Here is a 26,536-nt window from a genome sequence, read left to right on the forward strand (position 1 = left end):
GTCTCCCACACACTGTGGTGAAGACGTGATTCTCATCGAGGCGTGTGTTCGTTTTGTTATTGAATGGAGATCAGATCTTCTTTTTAACTCAACATTTTACAACAGCATGTGGTAAGACATCAACTGTAAGGTAGGACTACGGTTTGAAACGTAACAACAAGCAAACTTCATCAGTTTGTACCGTAGTTTAGTAGCCGGCAACACTTTGCTCCACTCACAGCCCGGTGCTCTGAGACGTCTGTAATGTGTAACGTTAGTGAATCCTGGTTATGTCCTGCCAGTCATCTACCAATCAGAGCTAACGTAACCTCACTCTTCATTTTATTGATAGACTCTCAAGTTTGAACAGACCACTGCAGAATAACTGCTGACTGTGGGTTGGAATAAATATTAGCAAAAATAGTTTAGCCCCAGTGTTTTAGCCTTAGCTTGTGCTCTCACTGTAGCATACAGACTGGAACAAAGGGCTAAAATGCTGACAATGAAAGAAAATGTGTCAGACAATAATGATTAGATTGATTTTTTGGCTATTTATCACAAAGGTGTTTTAACAAGGGGTTGAATAAAAGTAGAGTTATGATCTCACGGTGTATATCTTAGCTTTAGACTGGATTTTGGATGCCTTACAGCAACTACCCTGAAGTTTTTAGACCTTGTTGAATATGCTGTATCTAAGAGACACATGTGCACTTCCACTCCATCCCAGGCTGAACAGCCCTTACTCTTGCAAGGTTATGAAAGTAGTCACACTGCTCTCCCTCCTTGTACCGTCAGGCCTGTTTTAAATGGCCCTCTACGCTGAATGTCCTCTGTTCAAGGAAACCTTACTTCAGGAATTTGGTAAAAGTGAAGGGTACTCTTGTTCTGTCACTAGCACAGGCTCAAACCTTGAATTTCCACCATCAATGATAAACAAAGGCAAGTCGATGGATTTTCCTGCGCAGACTTCTTTGAGTGTTGTTGACAAAGTCGATATCAGATGTCCTGCTCTTTCTTGGTTTTCATTGGCCGGTGAGGAAGTGACATTGGCAAGTGTTGCTTTGTTATAAAACAGCCTTTTTTATTCTCTCCTGAGATCTCTGAAAACCTAAAGAGCCTATAATTTGTGTGTTCACTTTGCATCCTAAGTTTTTAAAAAATCATTTTTGATATTCGTAGTGTATGAATAATTTGAGGGTCAATGAAAAGTGATCAAGAAGTAATTATGACGAGGAGGTTAAATTTTTATTTAACTGGCTGCGAGCCATTATGTACCTACTCACCTCAACTCGATCTCAGTAGACCTTTTACTGTGAACTCAACTGGTGAACTGTGTCATTAGCTATTCATTGAATACCAAAACCTCCTCTAAGGAGTCTGAAGACAGTATTTTTATTTCTTTCTGAATGCTTTGTTTTTTTTTCTTTAAATGTTGCAAGAATCATGATGTTCTGACTGTCATTACAGCAGATAAACAAGATCAGGGTCAAGTGCTGTTTTACCTGCAGGTTGCCTAAAAAATGAATGAGCTGCAAACATTTCTAAACCTCAACTGCTCCAAAGTGTATGCTCAAACAGCCGGAGAAATCCAGCCTGGTGTTCAGTTCTGATCATGATCTTAAAGACTTTACTACGTCCTACACTGCACTGTTAAAAAGTATTGAAAATCATAAAGATCATTAAGTAAAATGATTAGTCTATAAAATTTCTATTGTAGAGCTGCACTCCTGAGGTGTAGCAGAGCACAATGGCACCAAACAGCATGAGGATGACCGCATTCAGAGAGCTGAGTGCTCCGACAACACTCTGCAGTCATAACCCGCATCTACTTGACTGTAGGAACAACTCGGCCTGAAGTAAAACAGCTGACTGCTTCTCAGCAGTGAGATAGATAATGTCACTGTTAAAGAGCAAGAAAACCAAACAAATTAGACGGTGCAAAAAGGTGAAAACAGTAAATTATGAAAATGGTGAAGAATGACACAAGTGATTATGTCAGCTGATTGGAGCTTGATAAGTGAGGATATGACTAACGCTGCTGTGAGTTGAAAAAACAAACCTGATTGTTGTGTGTCAGAATCTGAAGAGTTACCCTGTGGAGGAAAGCTGAATTTAAACCATAGACTGTATAATTAATAGACGTAGACTCCTCCACGTCACTCGTGTTTCTGAAACAGATTTTTGAAGCAATTCAGCTATCGAGGCCATATTGGAAGTGGTGGGGGCTTTGAGTACAGCTATAGGGCACTCGTCAGTCATGTGAGCTGAGCTGTTCCTCTGATTGAGTGAGCTCACGATATCAATATCCTCTGAGCTGCCGAATAAGAAAAACATTCACCCCCTGTACAGTGTGTGCTGATAGTGAAATTAGTGATTCAGACACGAGACGTTTTTGTACCAGACTGTAAATTGTCATGGTTTGTTTTTTTGGTTTGTGTATTTCTAGGTTTTCTTGTGTTTGTCTTCTTGTGTTTCTTTGTTATTCTGTTCTTGTCCTGTGTTTCAGTGTCACCCGTGTTAATCTTATTCATTCCTTTTGTTTGAGTGTTTTCCAGTCACTTTGTTGCATCCTGTGTTTGGTTTGGTTCTCCTTGTGTTTTCCCTTGTAGTTGACTGCTCTTCATGTGTTTCACCTGTGTCTTGTTTCACCTGTGTTAATCACTCCCCTGTGAATAAAGTCTCTGTGTTCCATGTGCTCTTTGTTGGTTCATTGTTGCCATCTCTGTCTCTTATGTGTCCAGTGAGTTTCCTACTGTTGTTTTGGTTTGTTTCATTCCTTTAAGTTTTTGAATTGGACTTTGGGTTTTTTGATTTTGGTTTAATAAAATATTTTAGTTACATTGACATTTGGGTGTTCCTCCTCTTTTGTCCTCCGTGTGTTTCTTGACAGTAAATAGGTTGATTTCTGCTTTGAAAACTGCTTTTTTTTGGCTCGGTGTACTTTCGGTACATCTGGAGCTAATCTCAAGAGGACACTGGAGAAACAGAACATTTTAGCACTTCCACATTGTCTCGTATTTTTAGACCGGAGGTTGCCACTCATTTAAACCAGGTAAGACAAGTGTCATATTGTCTCTACGCAGTCCTGAAACAGTGGAAACTGCTGCCAAACTCATACAGCACAAGCTAGATTCTGATAGCTGCTTCAGCTAAGTAGTAGCATGATGCCATAGCAGTGCGACACAGTGGGTGCATCTCAAAGCTCCAAAGTTCCATCCTTCCTTCCTCCACATGCGTTGTTCACTTGTGTCTTAGTCCCTCCCACCAGAGATGATGGAGAGACGCGAGGAAATGAAGAGAGGAGAGAGGATGGAGGAGATTGGTTTTTAGAGCAATGGGACATCCTCTCCTCTGGAACATCTGTCAGTCATCTCTAACAGCTGTTTGTGTGTCTGCACATGTGCGCTGTAATAACTCTGATCAAACAGAAACAGTAACAGAGCTTTGTCTGTTCCTTTAACCAGTTAAACACACACGTTACCATGAAGAAAACCTGCTCTCTGTTTATTCTGTGTGCTGTTTAGAAGCACATGGATCACTTTTCCAGTAAAATACGTAATTGGGAGATTATTTATGAATTATTTAGCCTTTATCTAGAGCCCATCTGATTGTGACCTCTGAAGCTTATTAATGTAACCCACCTTATTGTGTCTCAGGAAGATATTATTTATCAGTCAGTTTTCTGTATTAGTCCTCTGTTATATTGATTTGATGATGGTTGTGTTCAGTGTTTTGTCCTTTAAACTCACAGCGAACACTTTATTACCAGATTTATGATCAGTTTCTGAACTATCCTCTGTGCCTGTCCTCAGCTCGTCTTTTCCCTCATTAAACTCTGTTGTGTTTGTGAAGTTTCATGTGAAGTCTGAGCCGCTGCAGCGTCCAATCAGAGAGTGATATTCCATATGGAGGCATGTCGTTAAGTGAAAAGACTTCCTCAAGGCCGGCTCTCGTGTCTCCTCGATCATAGCTCCTCTGATCAGTCTCCTCCATCCTCTCTCCTCTCTCCTCTGAGTGCAATTATCACTTTGGGACAGTCTTCAAAATGGCGACTGGGAAAGTACTTCCGATGTCGTGGAGGAGATAGGACAGAGGAAGCAGGAAGTTAACGCATTGAGACGCACCGTATGTCTCGCACCCCAAGAGCCTTTTTCAAACTGCCCCCTACACACTCCCCCTCCATGACGGAGTGCACTTCGTCATGGAGTCACACTCGCAGCTGAATGAAGTTCACTTCATCAGGGTGTAGGGTATAAATACAGCTTTGGGACAGAAACTTCACTCGATCTCAGGCGGAAACAGATATACAAAGAAAAAAAAAGGATATATAAGGTAGAAAATACAAAAGAAACTTACTCCCACGCTTCTTTGGCTTCCTTTTTTTTATTGAAGGGTTTTTCATGTTTCACTCTCACTTAAATGAATTCTTTTGTTTTTGTGACAGTCCCTGTAAATATAAAACGCTCAAATAAACACAAACTGTCTGAACAAATGCAAAACAGGCCTCAATCAGTGACATGTACATCTATAGTTGTGAACATGTGTATGACAATCAATAAATATTTGTGTTAGTTTAACAGTGTTTGTGCAGACACATGTGCCTGGAACTTACATTTGTATGTTGCTTCCTCCATGGTTGACACTGGACACAATTTAGCGCTGCATGTGTTTTGTGCGAGTCTGCATGCGTGCAAACTTGCTTGTAGGAGGTTTTATAGCCCACTACCCCTCCCCGTGGATCGGTTTGGGATGGCCCTTAATGTGGCGGACCCTCCATGGAGGGGTAGTAGGTAGGGAAAGTGTGTAGGTGGCAGTTTGAAAAAGAACCCAACAGAAGGGTACCAAAAGGTGGGGCAGTACGGGTTGGTGATTTGGGTACCCAACTGCACCTCTTTGTGGAAACAGGTTTTACAATCTGCCTTTCGGTTTGGTTTCTGTTCTATTCCATTTTTTAGATACTTTTAAATTGTAATAGTCATATTTGTGCTCAGAACGAATCTCTTCCTTAAGCTCAAACCTACAAAGAGAGGCTTCCACTTGGGATGTTGGTGCCTTTGAAGGCCTGATGAGGTGTGAAGCCCACACCTGTGCCCTCTGGTCCCACTCATCATAGGCTTGTATAGATATTTCTGTGATAGTGATTCAGGGGTGGAGAGAAACTCTTGTCTAATACATAAAACCATCATGTAGAGGAGGTAAATAAATATTTAAAGTCTGTAATTTTGGTGCAAAATGTAGTTTGTTGTCCTGTTATTGTAGTCAGTGAGTCCATCATATTTATTCATTTTATTTTTACGATGATTTTTTTTTATCCTTTCTTTTTTTTTTTAAGTTTGCTTTGTAAACCTTCAGTGGTGTTTCCAAAACTTTTTTTCCGAGTACACTTCCAGGGTTTGATTGATGACTTTGCTTTTCTGCATGGTGGTAAAAGCCAGTCTTACAGTGTGAGAAAGTCATTTCACCATGTTATAGTGAATATGATTCTTCCTGTCATATTCTATTATTAATGCAGAAATAAGGCAGGTATCAAAGAGCCTTGATGAGTAAAAAATTAAAAAGTCTTCATAGAGTCTTTAAAGACCACAACGGCAAACCACTTCAGGCTCAAACAAATGAGTTATCTAATTAGCTGTATCCATCCGTCCTCCTTTTGTCTTCAGCGTCTTTCTCCTTTGCATGTGTGAATTAACATCACAATGGAGACACACCGTATATCCTCCTTAAACAAGCAGGCTGCCTCCTAAGAATTACTGCAGCGTCTCGCCCAAAGCCTCGCCTGCCTCCCCGTCTCATCGGTGCCTTCTTCCACCCCCGCCTCTTCTATCTCTGCCTGAGACTCAAAGACACAGCAGTTATTTATTTTGTGTTGGAGATTCATTACTTGTTGCGGGTGTACTTTGAATGGTTGGTGTGGGCTTAATAAATTCAGGCTCTCTCCTCCCGCCTACTTCCCCACAGCTCCCCACCTCATCCCAGATAGACAGAGAGTGTGTGTGTGTGTGTGTGTGTGTGCTCATGAGGTGTCCTGCTTGAGAGGTAAGCTTTGTGAAGACTAAAACCCCAGAGGTCTTCCTTTGAGGACTAAGACAGCCCATACTAACATCATTTAATCAGGCAGCTGGACAGCTTGAGCTCGCGCACACACACACACACACACACACAGACACACACTTATATGCATAAAACACCACCAACGTCCTTTTACTAGCAGTCTCCAGCTTTTAAAGTTTTTTTTTTTTTTTTCTCAAACTCTGGTTTTATTTGCAGATACTCCCATTACTTTCCTAACAAGCATGCCCTGAGCTCTTAGGTTATTTTGCACACACTTTTGCACCCGCTCGTCCTCTCTCCTTTCCCCTTTGTCTCTCCTTTCTCCCTCCTCTAAACATTGTTATCATCAGACGAGAAGGAAAGACACCATCAAGACACCTGCTATAAATAACTCCTGATCGAAAACAAAAATCCTGCCTGAAAAATTAAAAAAATGTATATATTTATATATATCCTGAACTATAATGCCGAGAAAGAAGCTTCACCTTGACAGTCATGTGATAAATATAGTGAGACGAGTCAGTCACCTTGGGCATCAGGAGGTAAATACAAAATTAAGCTTACATCAGACACTAAGAGCTCGAATGTTCAACTTTTTGCTGTGGCTTCGGTTTGTGGTCTGGTTCAGCATGCTCCACAACCCAACATTTACATCACGTGTGAGGAACTTTATTCTTAACTTACACCGTCAAACTTGGTGTTAACCTAAATTTAGAAGAAAAACAGTAGGAAGAAGAGGAAGTTCCTGTCTTCTCAGTTGAGATTCATTGACATTCTGGTGCTGAAAGCAGGCTGATCACTTCTCCTCTTTCTGGAGCTGCTGCTGACTGCTGGTGAGTCACTCAGATAAAACATTATCATTAGCTCCTGCACTGACTCAGCTGATGGTTGAAATTCAGAAAACATCAACCCACTCTTCAGAGCTGGTCATTCATAACGGTGGAGTAAACACGAGGCACTAGGGGCTTCTTTTCTTCTTCTTCTTCTTTTTTTTTTTTTTTTTACTTTTGAGGCCAATCTTTCAGGAACTCTGACATATCAATACACATGGTTTTGGCAACTGTACTCCAGGAGAATCATTTGTGCTGTGAATACAAAAAAAATATCTTGAAGAGGGGATTATTTTTCCCATTTTCTTATCATGGATATAAAGAAACAGTACTGGATTCAGACCGAATGTGTGCACGTTTTCAAACCTCTTCATATTTATATGTTGTAAAAATCTCTGTATGTGTCTAAAAACAGATTAAAACATGTATTATTATTTTTGTCATTTACTTGCACTTAACAAAATGAGTTATGAAATTTCAGCTTAATCAAAAGAGTTCTCGGTATGCCAACTTAAGCTTTAAAGTGAGTTCATTGAATTGGAAATTTCAATGTGTCAACAAAACTCAACATTTTGAGTTTTCAGCGTTAACCAGATCTCTCTGAAAATGATCATGGCCGTAGTGTGATGTTTATATTTCTTCACCTGAAAAACAGTAGTTGTTAAAATTAGGTCTTGAAGTGATAAGGACTTAGAATTATGATATAATGTTTTGAAGAACTTGAGCAGGCGCTCCATCTGGTTGCAGCTGCCTTTTCACAGACAAGAGGTACGCTAGCAGAGCAGATTGAGAACAATGAAAAGAGAAACGGGAGATGACAACTTCACAGCCAGCGCCATAGCAGCTTCCAGATGTACGCTGTAAGAAAAGTCCATCATATGATTTGCTGTACTGTTGTAAAATCACAGATTTTTTTCTCCTCACTCACGGTTTTAATAATTGTTGTGTTTGTACAATTAACTGTTCTTCCATCTATGTTGAATTTTTAAAACCATAAAACTTTCAAACAGAACACACCGCTCCTCTTGTAGAAACACTTGATTCTTGTGTGTCACGTGTCACTTTGTTCTCTAATCAAGCAACTTGTTTAACTTACCTTCCTGAGCTGAAATAAAGGCTTCCTCAAAGTTGATTTTACCAGTGTGTTTATGGCAGCAAATGAACTCAATGTTAAGAGTTAAGCTACCCTAAATATCTTTACTGGCAGATCTTCTTCTTCTTAGGATCACCAAACCGGTTCATGACATGTTGGAGGGTGGGCCTCAAACACCAAGGTCTACCAAGAGCTCTGCCTGCTAGCTTCCAGGAGGCTGACCAATCAGAGAGAAGGGGGTTTGTGGAACAGGAGCCTTAAAAAGACAGTGACTAAAATTAAGTGTTTCAGAACGAAGTGGGAACATGGGTTTTCTAGATCACCAGGGACAAAAAAATAGGGATTTTTTTTTAGTTGATGATCATGTAAAGACAGAGGGACAGAAAAAAGACTTTAAAGATAAAGCACAATACCTCCTCTTTAAGTACTGAAGGTGAGTAGCCTTGTCCATCATTTTTCACTTTCCTATGAACTGGCAGATGATGTGTTTGTGCAGTGCTTTTCAGTTTCCATTCTAGCTCAGTAATTCCGAGCCTGCCTTTACCCCTGATTTGCTATGTTAACGTTTTCTCTGTTCCTTTAAAGTTGGGTGCCAATCGACGTTTGAGACACATCAGCGCCCCCTCCCTGTCAAGCATTTTGATGGCGCTACTACAGGTTTTCATCAGATAACTATAATATTTCCATCTAAGAAAACTTTAAATTATAAAATTTAGGGCTTGGACAATATGCTATTCTAGTGATTCAGTTCTGATATGATTTTGGGGGTACCAATTTGATTTAAAATGTGATTCTTCAATATCTACCATTATTGTGATTTTTAGTTTGCTTTCTTTAACACCCAGACCATGTGAAAAAAATTAAATGATGATGATAAAGTCTACAAACTAGATCAGGAGCCACATAATAAGATTATAATTATTCAAAACTGTTTAATTACCTGGCCCTATATTCTAATGCAGCCCCACTGTGTGTGGGAGACATTATGGAGGATTTTTAACATCCATCATGACGACAAAAGGTCAAGCTCAAGCTCTGAGACAACTGAAAAAAAATGTGTGAATACTAATACACATTACAGGTGGATATTAACATTTATTCCACATCTCTCCGTAATTTGATCTGTTTATGTTATTCTGTGTATTTTCAGACAGGCATGATGGTGGAAGAGCTTGAGGTGAATTAACCATAAGCCATGCGTACTGACTACTGACATTTTGGCTGTGCTCCACCAGTGTCTGTGTGCACTTGTGTGTATGTAATATTCATATTGTGAAGGGTCAGAGGTCAAAAGAGAGAGCTATCCCTGAGCCCCAGGCAGAGTGTCCAGCCTGTCCTGATAAGCCCACAGCCCGCCGCCGTCTATTTGTGTAAGATGGCTTTCTTCAGTTCTTGGCAGATAGAGCAACATTTCCACCAGAGATTTAAAGATTAACTCATGTCCTGCTTGTTTGGGTCCACTCGGGGGGGATGTGGACTCTGTGCTCGTGTGTGTGAGTGTGTGTTTGGTCACAGTCAGGGGTTTGTGATGTTCAGGTCAGACAGCATGTATTCTGCAAAAGGTCTCTCTCCACCTCCTGCAGCCATGAAAATTCACAGTAAATGCACACACAAACATACGCACACTCTCTTTCTCTCTCTCTCTCTCTCACACACACAACATTTGAATTCCTCATTCATGCTTGAACTAGAAGTGAGGTAATGAAGCTCTGTAAAGAAACAAACCTGTCCTGGGTTTAGGAGCAGTATGTCTTTAGTTTTATCAACAGCACAGAGAAAGGATTCCTAGAAAGCACATTTTAATTCCCTGAGCTTTTAGTGTGTTGCTACATATGAGCCATTTGTGAAGTTATCACCAGAAAAGCTTTCCTCTAAGGCAGTGAAGGCTGAAACATGTTGGGCTGCTCACAGTTGTAATCAATAAGCAAGAAGAATGAGATCAGGTGCTGTCTAGCTGTGGATACTTCCATGCCTTTTGCATTTTCAGATTGATTTTTCTTCCTAAGGTCTTGTACCTCTGCCATTGTCCTCACTTCTTCAGTGCCAGCGCTTTGAAACAGCAAACAGAGGAAGCAGCTGGAAGTCCTTGGTCACCCGTCTTCTGAATTTTTGAGTCTTGTCACTTTTTTTATTTTTTATTTTTTCAGAGAAGCAACTTTTTTATTTCTGCAAGTGAGCTTGAGGGTGTCATATAAGCATTAGACACATACAGTCAGCATCAAGGTTATAATAGTTTTGGATTTTTCATTACAGTTTAGTTATAGTAAGTTTTGACATTTTATTTTCCATTATAGTTTAGTTTTAATTTGTTTTAGAGCGGGCATTCTAGTTTTTATTTAGTTTTGATTTTTGCAACAAGGCTTAGTTTTAGTTTAGTTTTTTCATACCTTATTTACCAGGTGCAGGATTCAAAAAGGTCAGAGTAAATATTTTGTAATACTGTTTATTTTCAAGTCCAACATAGTGCTCACTGCTCAGTCAATGCTGATACTGAACTGTTGGCTGCTGCCTTAAACACATGAAAATAATATAAACTTAATATAAAAAATATAAGCATCAATTATATAAAATAATGTTGACATAAATTACATAAAATAATATTAACATAAATTATAAAAAAACAATATAATATGAGCTTCAATAAATAAAAACTTGGACTCTGTAACAATAAGGGCAGACTCAAATACAATACAAACTTTGACTCTGTAACAATTAAACTATTACAGATGCTCTGATACATTGCTCCACTACGTTTGGTCGCAGCACAGCGCACAGCCAGTCAGAGCAGTAAACAAGCACGTCCCAGAACGTCGCTATGATGGTGCCGTACCGCACTGACAACTGCCGAAAACTGTCTGAAATTGGTTGGGAAAATGTGTCGGATTAATTTAAATCCTAAAGGCTATTAATATTGTCAAAAACGATAACTAAGGAAATTTTGTCTATCATTTTAGTTAGTTTCAGTTAGTTTTGTGAACACAAGATACAGTTTTAGTTTACTTATTGTTTTTTTTTTTTTCTAGTTTTATTAGTTTGAGTTAACTGCAATGTATTTTAAATTTTAGTTTTCATTTTTAGTTTCATTTTAGTTAACTACTATAACCTTGGTCAGCATCCCATATAACAGTGTTTCTTAAACTGTTTCAGACCAAGGAACACTTACCCCCCCACTCACACACAAAAACACACCAAGCTAAACAGCCTGGATAGCAAACTGATGTATTATAAACTGGCATCATACATGTGACGATTCTGACTGCAAGCTTGTTGATGGAGCAACATTACCTTGACTACTTTCTCTGGGAAAGGGGGTTCAAGGACACTTCAGTGAGTCCTGGTGAAGGTCACATTTGGTTCACTCACTGTGAACCAAATGGGTGCAATAGGTGCATGACAATCATAAAACAAGATTTTCTGATTAGTGTAAATGGCATTATGTTCAGTTTAATCAGGGGTGGATCTGGCTACTTTTGCACCCTGGGTCAGAGCTCATGTTCAGTATATTTACTGAACTGACTCACTGAACATATAAAAGGCGCTTGCAAACTGAAAGCACCTATTGAAAGCACATACATTTCACTTAACATTTAACAAAATATTCACTTTTTCCCCCTGATTTTGAGACATGAGAGTGAGATGTAGGGTCCGACTTGAACAACGCAAGGCTCCCGACTGACTCTGCCTGAGTCAGTACAAATCACTAGCAGGAAAGGGAGAAGGAGGCCGGGCTTTGCCTAAAACTGAGGTTAAAGAGAGAGTGACAGAAGACTGGAGAGAGGGGAGCACAACTGAAGTTGAAAAGTGAAAAAAAGTTTTCAGTAAGTGATTCAGTTCAGTTTCAGTTCATCCAGATGATTCATTCAGTTTGAGCGAAATGTTCACAAACAACACATCACTATCGTGATGAATCAGCCCTGAGTTTAATTTATTTTATGTACAAATCTATATCCTCTTATCAGTCAGGTAGTTCATGTTATCCCTGAGATTACACATACATACAATATATATTTAACAGATGCATATACTGTATAATATAGAGACGAACGTAACTGATGGACAAGATGCAAAATGCCTTTTTTTGGAAAATCTGTTTTTTTTTTTATTATCGGTAATGACTCAGTATTGGACAGAAATCTCCCATTTCTCATCTTGTACTTGTGGTCCCCATGCGTAGACACAGGAAAAAAAAAGTTGATGAAGCTGAGAAGTTAACACATGAAAAAAAAGTTGAAGAAGCTGAGAAGTGAACACATGAAAAAAAAGTTGATGAAGCTGAGAAGTTAACACATGAAAAAAAAGTTGATGAAGCTGAGAAGTGAACACATGAAAAAAAAGTTGATGAAGCTGAGAAGTGAACACATGAAAAAAAAGTTGATGAAGCTGAGAAGTTAACACATGAAAAAAAAGTTGATGAAGCTGAGAAGTTAACACATGAAAAAAAAGTTGCTTGTCTTCTCCTATATTGTGAAATAGCAGATGTCAATTTACATTACAGGGTTTTACCTACCTTCCACTTCCCATAAGGAGTGTGAATAGACAACACTCTGCTGCTTAAAAAAGAAAAAAAAATCTCTTTTGTTGCAGAAGCAAAGGGCAATGACCCACTGAAAATGGGTTGGAGACCCACTTTTGGGTTACAAGTCACCAGTTGAGAATCACTAGTGTAGGATATGACGGCTCATTTGTTTTAATACATGAGTTTAAAGTCTTCACGTTTGCATGTCTCTAATTGACAGAGCCCAGCTCACGTGACTGATGGGGCCCTGTAGCTGTTAGAAAGGAAGCTCAAAGCCTGCGACATATTAAGTGTGGCTGTGTCCGCAGGTTGGCTTCAATTCACTGTATCAGGAACAGTGACGTCGCAGAGACTACAGTAATAGGTTAGGGAACAAGGGCACACAGAGAGCTGTGTGAGCAGATCGGGCCAAGACTGATGGCGGTCACTTGGAGAGGAGTCTCAGGTCAGCTGACTCACAAGAAACCCAGGACTCACAAAAACATGGAGTGTGCGTGGTTTTATTAATCCAGTTCAGTCACAAACTGCAGATCATCAAGCGTCTGCCTGGTCTTTGTAGGAGAAAATGAACCTGTTTATAGTTTTAGTCTTAAGGTGCTCATCAACATGCTTCTATTCACAAAACAGTCTGAAAAGAATGACTTCCTGTGTCATTCAATTACTGCATTACCCAGCATTGACCTTCAATCAGTCACTTTTCTTCTTCATGTCCGTCTGAAAACTGAGTGTTTTTAGTTTCAAACTCTAAAAGGGAATTTTCAAAAAGAGTTTGTCACCTCTAGATGCCAAAAATTGTTTAATCTTGAGATTCTTCTCTTTCATGTTTGTGCCGCTGAGCACATATTCACGCTTCTCTGAGGCACCGTTGGCCATGAATGGCGTCCTGTATTGTCTCCACATGTAAATGGAGAGTCGAAGCCCAAGGCCTCTCAAATATCTCTGCTTTTCAAATCTTTTGAAAGCACCAGCTCCACATTCTTAGTGATGTTGTGAAAAGCATGAAGGTAATAACATTTTTGAATATTAAATCTGTTTTGGGGGTCGGTTGCACTTGTACTTTTTTACCATTTGGCTGTTGAGAGAGCCTTGGCGGCAGCTTTTATTCTGCTTTGCGAGAGTATGTGTTGGAAAATAGACTTTGATAAACACACAGATCAAATTCCTTGGCACACAGCGAAAAAGTAAAAGACAGGATAAATGCTCCTGCTGCTCAGTGGGTTTAGTCACATCTACACACAACTTTCATTTAGTGCTTCTTTGTTCCTCCAACTTGGTCTCCAGCACTACCCTCTGAGTGGTTTGGTAGGGGATGAACATGTGATCTCTGTACCTGGTTGGACTCACTGCTCTCATCCCACCACTGTAATGGTGCTACCTTTGCTCTGCCTCCATGTTTACTCTGATCTACAGAGGGGGTGTAACGGTCGGCTGTGGCTTCTTTCTGTCAGTCTCCAGCCTTTTTATAACTCACCGCGAGTCATTTTATTTGTTTAAATCAGCTAAAAGTGCTAAGAAACTGCATTCATGACCTCTGTATTTAATATTTCACATTGCTTTGCAAAAATATAAGAGTCAAGCCTAGACTGGCACAGAACTATGACACTGAGTGCGTCCCGAATCACATACTTCCATACTCAAATACTCAAAATTTTGAGTACACTGCGTCAAAATGAAAAACAGTATGCATAGTATGCGAGAAATGAGTATGCAAAAGTACCAGGATGATGTACTCAAATCGGCCCGGATTTTGAGTATGCAGCTGTGGACACTTAACACACTCATTTCATCCTCTGGCAGCAATGTATAAATGTAACTTATTGATGTTGTTTTTTACACGTGTTGTTTCCACCAAGCACCATCAGCTGTTGACGTTGTGTATGTGGTGTAACTTGTTTTTGTTTGTTTTGTTCTGCGAATGATAGGCTATGCCAGTGTCAAGCTCTGCTGGAGCCTGATAACGAGCCATTCATTTGAATCAGGTGTGCTGGAGTGAGGTAACATCTAAAACATGCAGGGCAGGGGTCCTCCAGGACCAGGATTGAGAAACACTGGGCTATGCTAATGCTAATTGAGCTAACAGCTATCTCAAATGCCAAAGCTCATTGGGCTAACAGTTACCGGGGCTCTAGCATTACCCGGTGAACCAGGTAAATATAATAACAAGCGGGTTAGACCCTGCACAGTGAATACATGACCAGAAGCACCACTCAGACATTTAATTTGTGGATGTATTTTAACTGCCACAGCGCCCCGGTAGCTCTCTTGGTAGCTTCAGTCAGCTGCACCGACCTCCATTAATAAACTCTACACCGCTGATCGTGTTATTAGCTGTGTTTAATATACTACTGAAAAGGCTTTGAAAATTTGCTGGCAAATAGTGGCGGTGATTGGCGGAAATGCGCTGCACAATTAGACGTAGAAGAAGAAGAGGTCGACATCATGTCATCATTCCCGGTAAGTACGGCGCTCGGCAGTATGCGATTTGGGACAGCACTACACCCTCAAAATTTGCGCACTAAGCCAGTGAGTATGTAGTATGCTTAGTACACTCAATTTAAAATTTTGAGTACACAGTATGGAAGTATGCGATTTGGGACACACTAACTGTTTCACCCTGCCTGGTTGGATACTTCTGGTTGGTACCTGGTTGTTTCATCCTTCAAAACCAGATGTGTTGGGATATAAACATACACATTTGTGCAAGCACACTTTGTATGACCATTATTCCTTACGTTTGCACAACCAAAAAATGTCTAACAGTTTGTAAAAACTGTGTGTGTGACCCCACATCTCCACCAAGACAGTCCAGCTGCAGACCTCAACTCACAAACAACTCTCTTGTCAGAAGGAAGTGATGTCAAGATATGAAGTAAAATTTTCAAAAAAAGAGTTGCCTTCAAAGTTACGTTGGGTAGACACTTTCCGTTCTACTTTTTGATTAGCTTGGTTAAACTGATTCCTCAATAGTGTTGGATTGAAAAAAAGAAAATGTATAAAAGTCACGCTATCAATAACACAACATGAATTGGTAGGGACCTCCATTTGGTAATCATTCCACACCCAGATCAATTGACCATTTCTTAATGATTTAATTGTAAAGCCGTAAACTAAATGAAATTCACCCTGACACAATTTCCTTTTTGTAGTGGAGGAGTGGAGCCTCCAAGAGAGTCCGCAAAGAATGGAGGTCTGCTGATGTGGCCCTCTTAACATCTCCACACCTTGCAAACTTCTGCCAAAATGAGGAAGCCCGTTTTGTGATATGATCATGTCCAAGTCTTTCCAAATACACCTCCAGCCTCCCTCTAAAACCAAGAACAGCATCTTCGACTGATGGTGATATGAAGAGCTCAAATCTGACTATGTATCTTTAACACAGCTGCCTGTGTGTCTGGTGAGACCAAGCGGCAACCTCCGGTCTGAGAATATGAAACAATGGGGAAGTGATAAAATCTGCTGTTTCTGGAGTGTTCACTTGAGGCTGGCTCCGGAAGTAGTGGAAGTCACATACACACCCAGCCAAAAAAAAAATATATATATAATAATTTCAAAGCAGAAATTAACCTATTTACAGCCTGGTTCAAAAAACGTCTCCTGTCTGAGTCGCTAACTTTACTACCGGCTCCCATTATACAGGGGGTGATTTTTTTCCCAGGAAAATCCTGCAGACTCTATCTGTAACATGACTTACACTGTAGGACTTTGAAAGCATCAAAACACTGATACCAAAGTGTTCACGTCTATCTAAGATTGATATTTGGTTTTTAGCGCTGGCTGGGTCTGATAATCCATATAAAATTATGTGAAACGACACAGATCCTTTATGACATAAAACAAATGATTAACCTGCAGCAGCAGTGAGGCAGCTTGACACTTTCACCTCAGGAAATACCAGAGAAAAGTCCCTCCTGGATCAACACACACACACACACACACACACACACACACACACACACACACACGCACGCTCAGTTATGCACAGACTGGCCGTCAGCTAGTCCCTCTCTGCTCTGCTGCCCTGCATGTGGAGATGATGGATTTTGATGATGATTCTCACAGACTGGGAGCTGAGTTAAACCTTGTCCTGATACGCTCCACTGTAGTGTGTGTATTTGTGTGTGTGCTCATGTGTTTATGAGCAATTGCATTTATTCACATCAGCCCCTCTCATCCTGCTACTTGAGGGCCTGGAGGTCTGCTTGGTCACAGGGACCAGTCTAATCTTTTTACAAATGGGTTTTTGACTCCCTCTTTCTGTCCTGACAGGAGCATCCATAAAATATGGTTGACTGGATGACTTATGTGTTCACACACCATTACATCCCTCATAAAAACACACACACAGGCAGTGTAAATCCAGGGGAATAAATGTACAGCTGGGGAGCTCTGAATATTCACAAGATTTCCTTTCTCTGAGTTTCTGTGATCAGACAGTGACACAGGGAGGGGGAAGTGTACAGGAGCTGTTTGAGGGGCAGGGGTAAAGAGAAAAGAAAAGGCTCTCCTGTAAGCCATGAAAGATTGTTAAGGATTTGATTGAAGACAAAAACCTGGCATTACAATCAAACATCAGGTGAAATTACTAACAGGGCACTTTAATCACATGATGGAACATTATTAAGTTTTATCAACCAGGACATCAGGGGTCTTTGTTTACATTTTCTCCACCAGAAAAGTGCCAAAGACAAATTTGTTTGTGTTTATGAACTGGAATAGAATCCAGATTGCTCTTCCTTTACATTTTAACCATTTGGAAAGTTAGCAGAGGGCACTTTGTTTACATTTCATACACCACAAATTTAAGCATGGGGCCCTTTGTTTGCATTTTAGCCATCAAAAAAGTAGCCAAAAGGGTAATTATCAACTGAAACAGCATCCAGAGCACCCTTTGGGCCTGCTTCCACCAAGTGGTGCGGTATGGGTCAGTACAGTTTGGTACGGGTTGGATCAGTAAAGCCTGAACCTGTTCATGTTTCCACAGCCAACTGTGCCCTTCTTGGTAGGTGGCGTGTAAACCAGATGCCGATAGCTACATCAGCTACTTAACGGCGTGACAGCATAGCAGAGCATCACACTGTACCCTGCTGATAAATCCAATGAAGAAGAAAAAGGAGTAAAAAGGGCAACCATGGACGACAATTTGTTGGAAGGTCGACTCAAGATTTAAACATGGTATGGTTATGTGTTGGTCTTTATTACTGCTGTTACATGGTAAGTGACGATTCTTTCAACCAATCAACAGAGCCTAGTTCCACCTTCTGGGGTCGGATCAGTATCTCTGGCACCTCAACAGAAGGGTACCAAAAATGGGATGGCATTAAGTGGGTGTCTGATCCCAAATCTATGTACCGAAAGGCCAGGTAGACCTTAACATTATGGATAACTGTCGTCTGTATGATATATGATGTATGGGTATCTGATATGTAAACACATGAGTACATGAGAGAGCACATGTGCATGTTTGTGCAAATAACTACTATTAGTCTACTGATGTCATTGAAGTTATGTTACTACTTTTTCACTTGTTCACTTATTTTTGTTCTTTTCTTTTGTTTCCTTTTTATTCTCTTGGTTTTTCTCACATTTTATTTTTTCCTTATTTTTTTTTCTCATACTGTATTTTATTTGCATTTTGTGCTTCTTTTCTTACCTTTTCCCTTTCTTTTTTTATTTTCATTTTTATTTATTTATTTATTTGGGGGGGGGGGGGCATGATGTGGGTTAAAAAGGAAAACTGTACAAGTCATCTCATCGCTGATATTGTATCAGGAAAAACATTTCTGTTGACTTTTGTATCATTTTATTGGAAATAGAAATGAATTCCCCACAAAATAAATAAATAAATAAAAAAGAGGGATAGTATGAGTCAGCAATTTGGGGACTTGTCCAGGGGATTAGTCAATGGAAACACCACAAAATGCATGTTATACTGAGGGGAACCGAACTTAACTACTTTTGGTAACATTTAACCAGCTTAAAAAGTATACAGAGAGCATTTTGTTTGTTTTATCCACTGGGGTTGTGGCTAAAGGGACTTAACTCATAGTTATCCACCTGACAGGAATATAAATGGCACTTTGTTTACATTCCATCCTTGGAGAGAGCCTCCATAAGGCCATTTGCTGACATCTAATCCATTCAAAAAGTATTGAGGGGTCATTCTGTTTAAGTTTTATCCACTGGAAGAGCATCCAGAGCACCCTTAGTGTACACTTAATCCAGTAGAAATCTGGAAAGAGGGTGCTTTGCTTACAATTTATACACCAGAGAGGGCTTCTAGAGCACTGCCCCTCTAAGGCCTGCCAGAGGACACTGTGTTCCCAGTGTTGGGATAACGGCATCAAAACTAATGGCGTTACTAACACTGTTGCTTTTTCCAGTAACAGGTCATCTGATTAACTACTATTCCAAACATTATAATGCTGTTACCATTACCGACAGTGAAATGAGGCGTTTCTATGTATCTGATCTGGCACACTCAGCCATTAGCAAGAGAGAAGCTGCAAATAAAATGTGGGTGAGAGTGGCAGACACTTTCTTTGTCTACATGTTGGTCCTCCTCTGTAGTTCAATCATCTCTCATTACATGTGTTTATTTCATATGATGTATGTAATCATGTGGCTGTCCCTCCCACTGTGCTGAATTATGTACAAATGTTATGAGATTTTGATCAATCACAAAGTATTCAACACAGCTTAGTCACTTTACAAGGAAGTAGGTTGATCACTCATTTTGGTCAGACGGGTTAATTTAAGTCTAATGTACTTCAATTTAGATTTTAATCCTAGAGAAATGTATGATAAACTCTAATCATCAAGTGAACATTTAAAGGTTGAAGGTCATTTATTGTCAGTCTCAGTTACCTCCACTAAATGCAGAAAGTAGCTCCAGGTCAGCCCGGTGTTATATTTTGGGTTGTTGTGGTTTAAAGTATAGAGGTTAACAGCAGCCCTGATTCAAACCATCAGTATCTGCAGCTGTTGAATCTTAAACAGAATCAATATCACTTAGATTTACTAAATTAGAGGGAAGCAGTCTTTGTGTAGATTAACAAAAAGCACAGTCTCAAGAGAATTTAATTCAGTTTTAATAACTGATGCTAAATTTACACTCCTGTGTACTGTATCGTCCTCATATCAGTGCTCTTCCTGTATCTGTCACGCCCACTCCTTTGCTCCAAAACACAAATATGATCATAAATCTCTCCGACAGGCCAGTGTGGTCAGCCTCTTGTGTTGTTCTGCCTGTCAGTCTTTTACTTAAATTTGCTTTTTGTCAGTTAAAGAGCAAGAGAAATCACTCTGACATGGTGTGGGATGGTTGGTAGTGTCTCCAAACGCTGCAGCCTGAGGATTTATTACGTCTGTCAGTGAAGGGTCTCGTGATGATTGATGCTACTTCAGGAGAGATATCGACTACGGTTTGGCACCAAGCACTGAATATGCAATTATGGGATATAAAATGTTCATATGCAGCCTGAAGAAAGTGAAAGTTTGAACACCTCTGCAGGGATAAAACTTAGATCTAGACCCAAACTGCAGTATATTTAATATGGTATATGGCTTAAGTCAAAAGGCTTGTAGATTTATAGGGATGAGTAATGGCAAGAACCATGCAATATGATAATATCATGACATCACAACATTGTGATATATTGCAATATTCTAAACAGTTAACTATTTGATTGCAAACAGCTGTTCTATCTTATTGTGTTTGATATAATGGAAGTCAGATGCAGTGTTTCATACATAGCCTTAACTTCAAGGGCCAGTTGTTCAAAGGTAATCTAATCAGATTTTGGTTATTGGATTGGATTAAATCCTGAAAATGGGTTGTTCAAAAGAGAAATCGGGTTAGATCACATACTTCATTCCTAGTGTTAGTCTGGATTAAATCTTCAATGTGTGTTGTTCAGAATTTTTCATCAGGATTTGAATCACTCCGACCCCAAAAATCAGGATTATCCTGATCCCAACAGGGGGCAGGATTTCAAGGTGGATTTCAGGAGGAAAATGTAGTAAAACATTAAAATTGTTTAAATAATTCAGCATTTGTACAATTAAGTGTTGATAATTTTATTTGTATTTAGCACTTGACCTGTTCAAACATTACAGGGATAAAATGGGTGAGGCCTTTCAGTACAGTAGAGTAAAAACAAAGAGAAACTGAAAGAGCTGAAGCTCAGATACTCCTGGCAGACCAACAAATCAAGCTGAGCAAACTGCAGCAAACCAGAGGAAAACTTCTAATTCACCTTCTAAAAGCAGAGCTTAAAAATGCTGGACTCTCCTTCACAGATGAAGAAGAACCATAAACATTTCATTATTTTGCTAAATATTGGACATTTGGCCTCTTTTTTAACATTTTAGACATTTTCAAAATATCCACTTTGTGTTTCTTCATTTATATTTGTTATGTATTTGTTGTGGCTCAGATGAAGGGTCATAAAAGAAATTAAAAATGTTTACGTTATTTTTGTCTTTTTTTTTTTCTCAAAATAAAAAAACACCTACAATGACCCCATGTTGGCTCCTCTACCAGTTGTTCTTTGCAGAGCTGGTAGCCCACATTATGATATGTTGTCCCATTTAGAGCACTGGTAATCTGCATTTGATCATCTTGAAAACTGTGTATCCGAACAGGCTGATCAAATCCAATGTCGCTTTGAAAAAACGGTAAGAAACTGAGACAGATTACCTGATCCTGGATAGCAAGAAATAGAATTTCCAAATCTGGATTAAATTTGAAAAACTGGCCTGAAAACACGAAGTGCATAAAGTTAGTCACACAAACTATTGTGACATTAAACTAATGTTGAAAAAAATGATCGGTTGAAAGACATAGTCAGTTGGTGAAGGTGATAAATGTCATGTGGTGTAACCAATGGTACCCATAAAAAATCTAATATTGCACAAAACATGACTATTATTATTATTGTATCAGTCTGCTACACTGTAAAAAATTAAACATAAAATGATTTCAAACTAACTGAACCAAGAATAGAGAGAAAACATTTATGTATACGACTTAAAAACCCACATCATCAAGTCTATGAATAAAATATTTGGAAGACACTTTGATATTATATTACTACAGTTTATGGGCAACATACAGCGGTGTAGCTCTTCGGCACCATCTACTGCAGTGGAGCTGCGAAAGACGTATTGTACTTGCAACTGACCTAAAATAGGATTTTTTGATTTTAACAAAAGTATCAATATTAAGAGTAGAATTATTGACATTTTATCACAGGTCAGAGTGTTGAATATTTCGCTGTATCAGTATTTTTTCACACCTCTATAGATTTGTAGAAGAAAGCGGTGCATAGTGATGTTATTTGCTCTGTTTTGCATCACTCATCTGCTGCGCTGCGTATTAGACGGTGTGTTTGAGGATCCCGTAGCGAGGGGATGGCTGATGTCCAGATTGAAGCTTTGGAAGAAGAACCCTCCTCTTTGCCAAAATGCAAATACTAATCCATCACCTGTGGTTGTATTGTCCAGTTAGTGGTGCTGAATTTACAATAAAGCCTCAGCTTTAGCATGCGTTGGCTGGATTGCATAAATGTGAGTGTGAGGGGATGGATGTGTGGAGCTCATACTTGTTTGCAGGTAGCTGGGTCCATTCATCAGCGTTTGAAGATGACAGGCAGGGTTAAGTGGTGTCTGGTCTGATGTGTTAGCCCCGTCTAATGGTGCACGCGCACACACACACACACAAGCAGTGAGGGTGAGTGTTTCCTTTGTACTCTTACGTGTGTGAGAGTTAGTCAGACAGACAGACAGCAGAGCCAGTCAGCTGGTGTTAAAGTAGCTGGTGGGCAGTGAGGGATTATGAATAAGAATTCATTAGTCCTGCTGAGAGCCAGTTAAACAGATGGGGCAGGGGGTGGATTAAGATGTGAAATTGTATGTATGTGGGGTTTTGTGTGTGTGTGAGTGTGTGGGTGTGAGAGTGAGAATATGAATGGAAATACGGAATCATTATTGTCCCACCCTTCAATTTTCCCAGTGTCTGTTTACAGTATTAAAACAGTGAGTAGCTCCTGTGGAAGCTAACACTGTGTGTTTGCTCTGGGGAGGCCGGATTAGAACGGTTTTTCAATTTCCTGGGTGAGGCATCACAAACTCCTAAACAAGCACATGGGTAGCAGGTGTAAGCTGACTTTAGGGAGTCCAGTGCATTGCCAGTGTGAATAGCAATCAGTCTCACCCTGGTGTGTGTGTGTGTGTTAGTGTGTGTGTGTTTGGAAAAGGCTGCTTTTGGCTCTGTAGAAAGCAGAGCTCATATTGATACTTTGTTATTCAGCCTCTCATTACACACTGCTTGGCATGCACTCTCACACACACACACATGCACACGGGTGGCATGCACTCACGCACACAGACCAGTCAACCCTCAGTGAACACACTCTGACACAGGCCAAAATCACACAAACACACACTCCACTCCAGCATTATAAATATGCAATACTCCATCAATGCCAAAACACACAGCAGTGGGACTGGGAACACTGGGCTCCATTCTGAAGCTATCAGGCCGTAACTGGGCTGCTTCCACTGACCAGACCCTTAGCTGGAGCCAGAGGGACTCCCTGATCAAGTCACAGAGCATCACTGAGCTCTGAGCCTGATTTGTATGATTATAGTAAACAAAAGGGGTGGCTTATAACACTGATCTTTAACGCTGCACAATACAAATGTATACAAAGTGCATCACTGAATAAATAAAAATACTTCCAGCAGTTTAAAGGTAGGGTCTGCAGGAGTTTTTGTTACTTGTTAGCAAACACAACATTCAAGCTGGGCTCCTCCTTGGCTCAGTGCCAGCTGCAGCACACACCTACAACTTCCAACCGTGACGACGTGAACATACTCACTAACCCAGCAACTACTTGAAGCATGGTGTTTCTACGTGGGAGAGACTCGAGAGCCCTGCACCTGACTTGGCATGTTAGCACAAGCTAATCAAGGGTATCTGACACATACATTGTTAGCAAAAAGCAAACTCACATCGCTCTTTGTCCCGTGTTGCTCTCCAAGTTCCCAAAAGCGAGTGAAAGTGGAACAAAGTTTCACCCTGGTTAAGGAAAAGGCTTTATCGGCTTGGTGTTTCCTTTCACTTTGGTTGTCTCCTTCCTCCTTGCCAAGTCCACTATTATAGCTACTTAGAATAGCTTCTTCCCCTTGCTATCATCAGCATGCAAAGTCACTTGCACACTGGCTGCACTGTGATTGGTTGATGTAACCATGCTTACTGCCTGTTCAGAAACATCCCAATACAACCAGAACATCAACATCCAGGCAGAGAAAGGGGTTGAGGCAGACACATACACTGACACGCATGCTTATTGGCCCAGAGAAGACGACTGAGTAGGATTATTCAGCAGTATTATTATTCAATGTGCTGGTTAACATTGTTTTGAAAACACATGTTAATATGCGTTTCCACTGTTGATGAACTTGCATTAGCACAGTTGAAGATATGCTTGTAATGCCGCTGGTGATATGTTCCTTTGGATAATTTATGTCTTTTATCTTCACCTGTTCCACAATAGCCTTGATAAATATTTGTTTTTAATACAATGGCTATCATATAAAGTACATTATATGAATAAAATGTCTTTCTAAGGGCTTTTTAAGGGAAAACTTACACCTGAGTAATAATCAGCCATTGTGTGTGTTTACTGCACTAAGTCTTTTCCCCCATGATGCTTCTGTTCTTTCGGGCTCCACACTCCTTTGTCCTTCAACACAGAACAGCTGTGTTATTACTACCTGGACCACAGGTCAGGAGTCAGTGGGTTCCTTTAGCTTCCATCTTTCATGATGAATCTCTACTCATTCAAGTTGTCTTTATACGCCTTTAGAAACCTCAAAAATCAGGTTCATTGTGAAGATCCATCACATTTTAAAGCTGTTTCAGTGCCTCACATCCCGTATCTCTTTAACCACTTTGTGCAAACTGATGCATCCTTGTTTCAGCATCTGGCAGAAATTGTGGTCTTGCATTTCAGGTCCAAAAGTGAGATGAACTGGACATGGATCTGGTAATTCAGTAGATGTTAGCTGCATTAGCTAATGAGTACAAGTCTTAAATTAAACTTTGTCATTCTGATGATGTGGAACTAAAAAAAGCTTCTCACTACATCAAATTATAAATAAGAGCAGTATCAACTCATATATTTTCCATCTGAAGCACAGTTCGCTCACAGCCCTCATTATGACATGTCACAGTCTCCCCTAACCTCTTTCTACCTCATGCATGTCAGAAACATTGAATTCTCTCTGTTCAGTTGTTTTTTTTACTCCTGGTCTACACTCAAAGAGGAAATGTAATCTACTGTGTTAATTGAAATCTGCATCTGATTTCTGCCTGCACTTTGTGAAAAATCTCACCTGTTATACAAGGCTCTGTGAGAGCCTAGGTGTCCGTGCCTTTCTTCTTAAAATCCCTCCCTTTGGAGCAAACTTCCCGTGGTTAGCCCCAGGTCTGGAGTTTTGGTCACGACTTGCCTGAACACTGCAGGTCACCTCTGCAGATGTGTTACATAAGGTGGTTCTGAACTCTCACTGTGCTGATCATTTTTCCTCTGGACTATCTGTGGCTGATGGTTAGGATGTTTCCCACTTAATCCTTTTAGAAGAGTTTGTTTTGAGCACTGTTTTTCCTTTTTAGCACTGACTGCTGAAGAGTGTGTATTCTACCTCCCCTTGTTGTAAACATGGATTTAAAGTAAACCAAAGCTGGATGTTCCGACTGAGCACGTGCAAATTTTCAAACCTCTACATGTCCAGATGTTGTAGAAATCCCAGAATCTGTCAACTGATCAAAACGCTGCGGGCCTCAAACACCAAGATCTAACGATAGGCCCGCCCCCTGACAGGCCTCAGACAGAGGGCTAACCAATAAGAGTGAAGGGGGTTCATGAAGCCTTGAAGAGACAGCAGCCAAAACAAAACCTGTTAAACAGAGGCTGAAACAAGAACTTTCTAAAGCACTGGTGAGAGGAATATGTCATGTTTCCTCACAACCGTTTCAGAAATCAGTGTTCTTGTTGTTTTAGATGTGTGAAAGCCGGGTGTAGGTGTTAGACTTCAGGTGACAAATATCAACACTGTGTCACTTTCCTGACAGAACCAGAGGACAGGGTGAAAGTTAAGTGAAAAATTAACAGAAGTTCTGTTTGTAAGATGTTACCTGCTTTATGCCCCATGAAACTCGACAGTATGCAAATAACACATACATAAGTGACATTAATGTGTGTAACAGAGGACTCCTGAAGTGTTTTTTAGAAGGTTCTTGGATGAAAGATCGTGCAGCATGGATTTAAAATTCTCATTAACAGATCAGCAACAGCTATCTCTTTTTCTTTTCAGCACCTATGTTTCTTTTTTTTTTAAAGGAATAATAACACCCAATCTGCAACAGAATTTAACAACTCTCTGTACTTAATCGGGTAAGTTATTCTTTTTTTCTTGGTAGAAGTGCCAAAGAAATAGTCACAAAGAATAATTCCTGGTCTCTAACATAGAATGAAAATTATTCAACAGTGAGAAAAAATATGATGAAAGGATGAATGAGAGAGGATGTTAGGGGGACTGAAAGAATAAAAGGATAAGTCATAAAAGCAGGCTTTTTTTCAGTCATGAATTAATTGAAACTATTTTGATGTAAGCAAATAAATTGTTGCTTTGCAGGTTAGAGGCTGAACAGCAAACATTTCACAAAAGTACAGACCTGATCAAAATCTTAAGTTGAAAAATTGCCAGAATTTACCTTTTGCACATTTGGATCTTAATGAGGTTTTAAGTAGAGCTACAATATGCAAAATCAAGAAGGGGGAGTGTGACAAAAAACATTTTGAATAAGTAATTTATTGAAAACAAGTAAACTGAAATAGGCTGCTAATCAGCTGATCAAAAGTTTAAGACCATCACTCAAAAAATTACAAAAACCTCTCCAAAACTGAACAAAAGTTTTTTAAAGTCCCATGTCCCCACACTCCAGCCCGTCAGGTAGTACCAAAATAAAAGTTTGAGGAAGCAATTTTGAGAATGTCAAGC

Source organism: Halichoeres trimaculatus, unplaced genomic scaffold (assembly GCF_033239565.1).
Source record: "Halichoeres trimaculatus isolate MK-OKI-2021-1 unplaced genomic scaffold, fHalTri1.1 fHalTri1_scaffold_18, whole genome shotgun sequence".
In the NCBI taxonomy this organism is placed as follows: domain Eukaryota; kingdom Metazoa; phylum Chordata; class Actinopteri; order Labriformes; family Labridae; genus Halichoeres; species Halichoeres trimaculatus.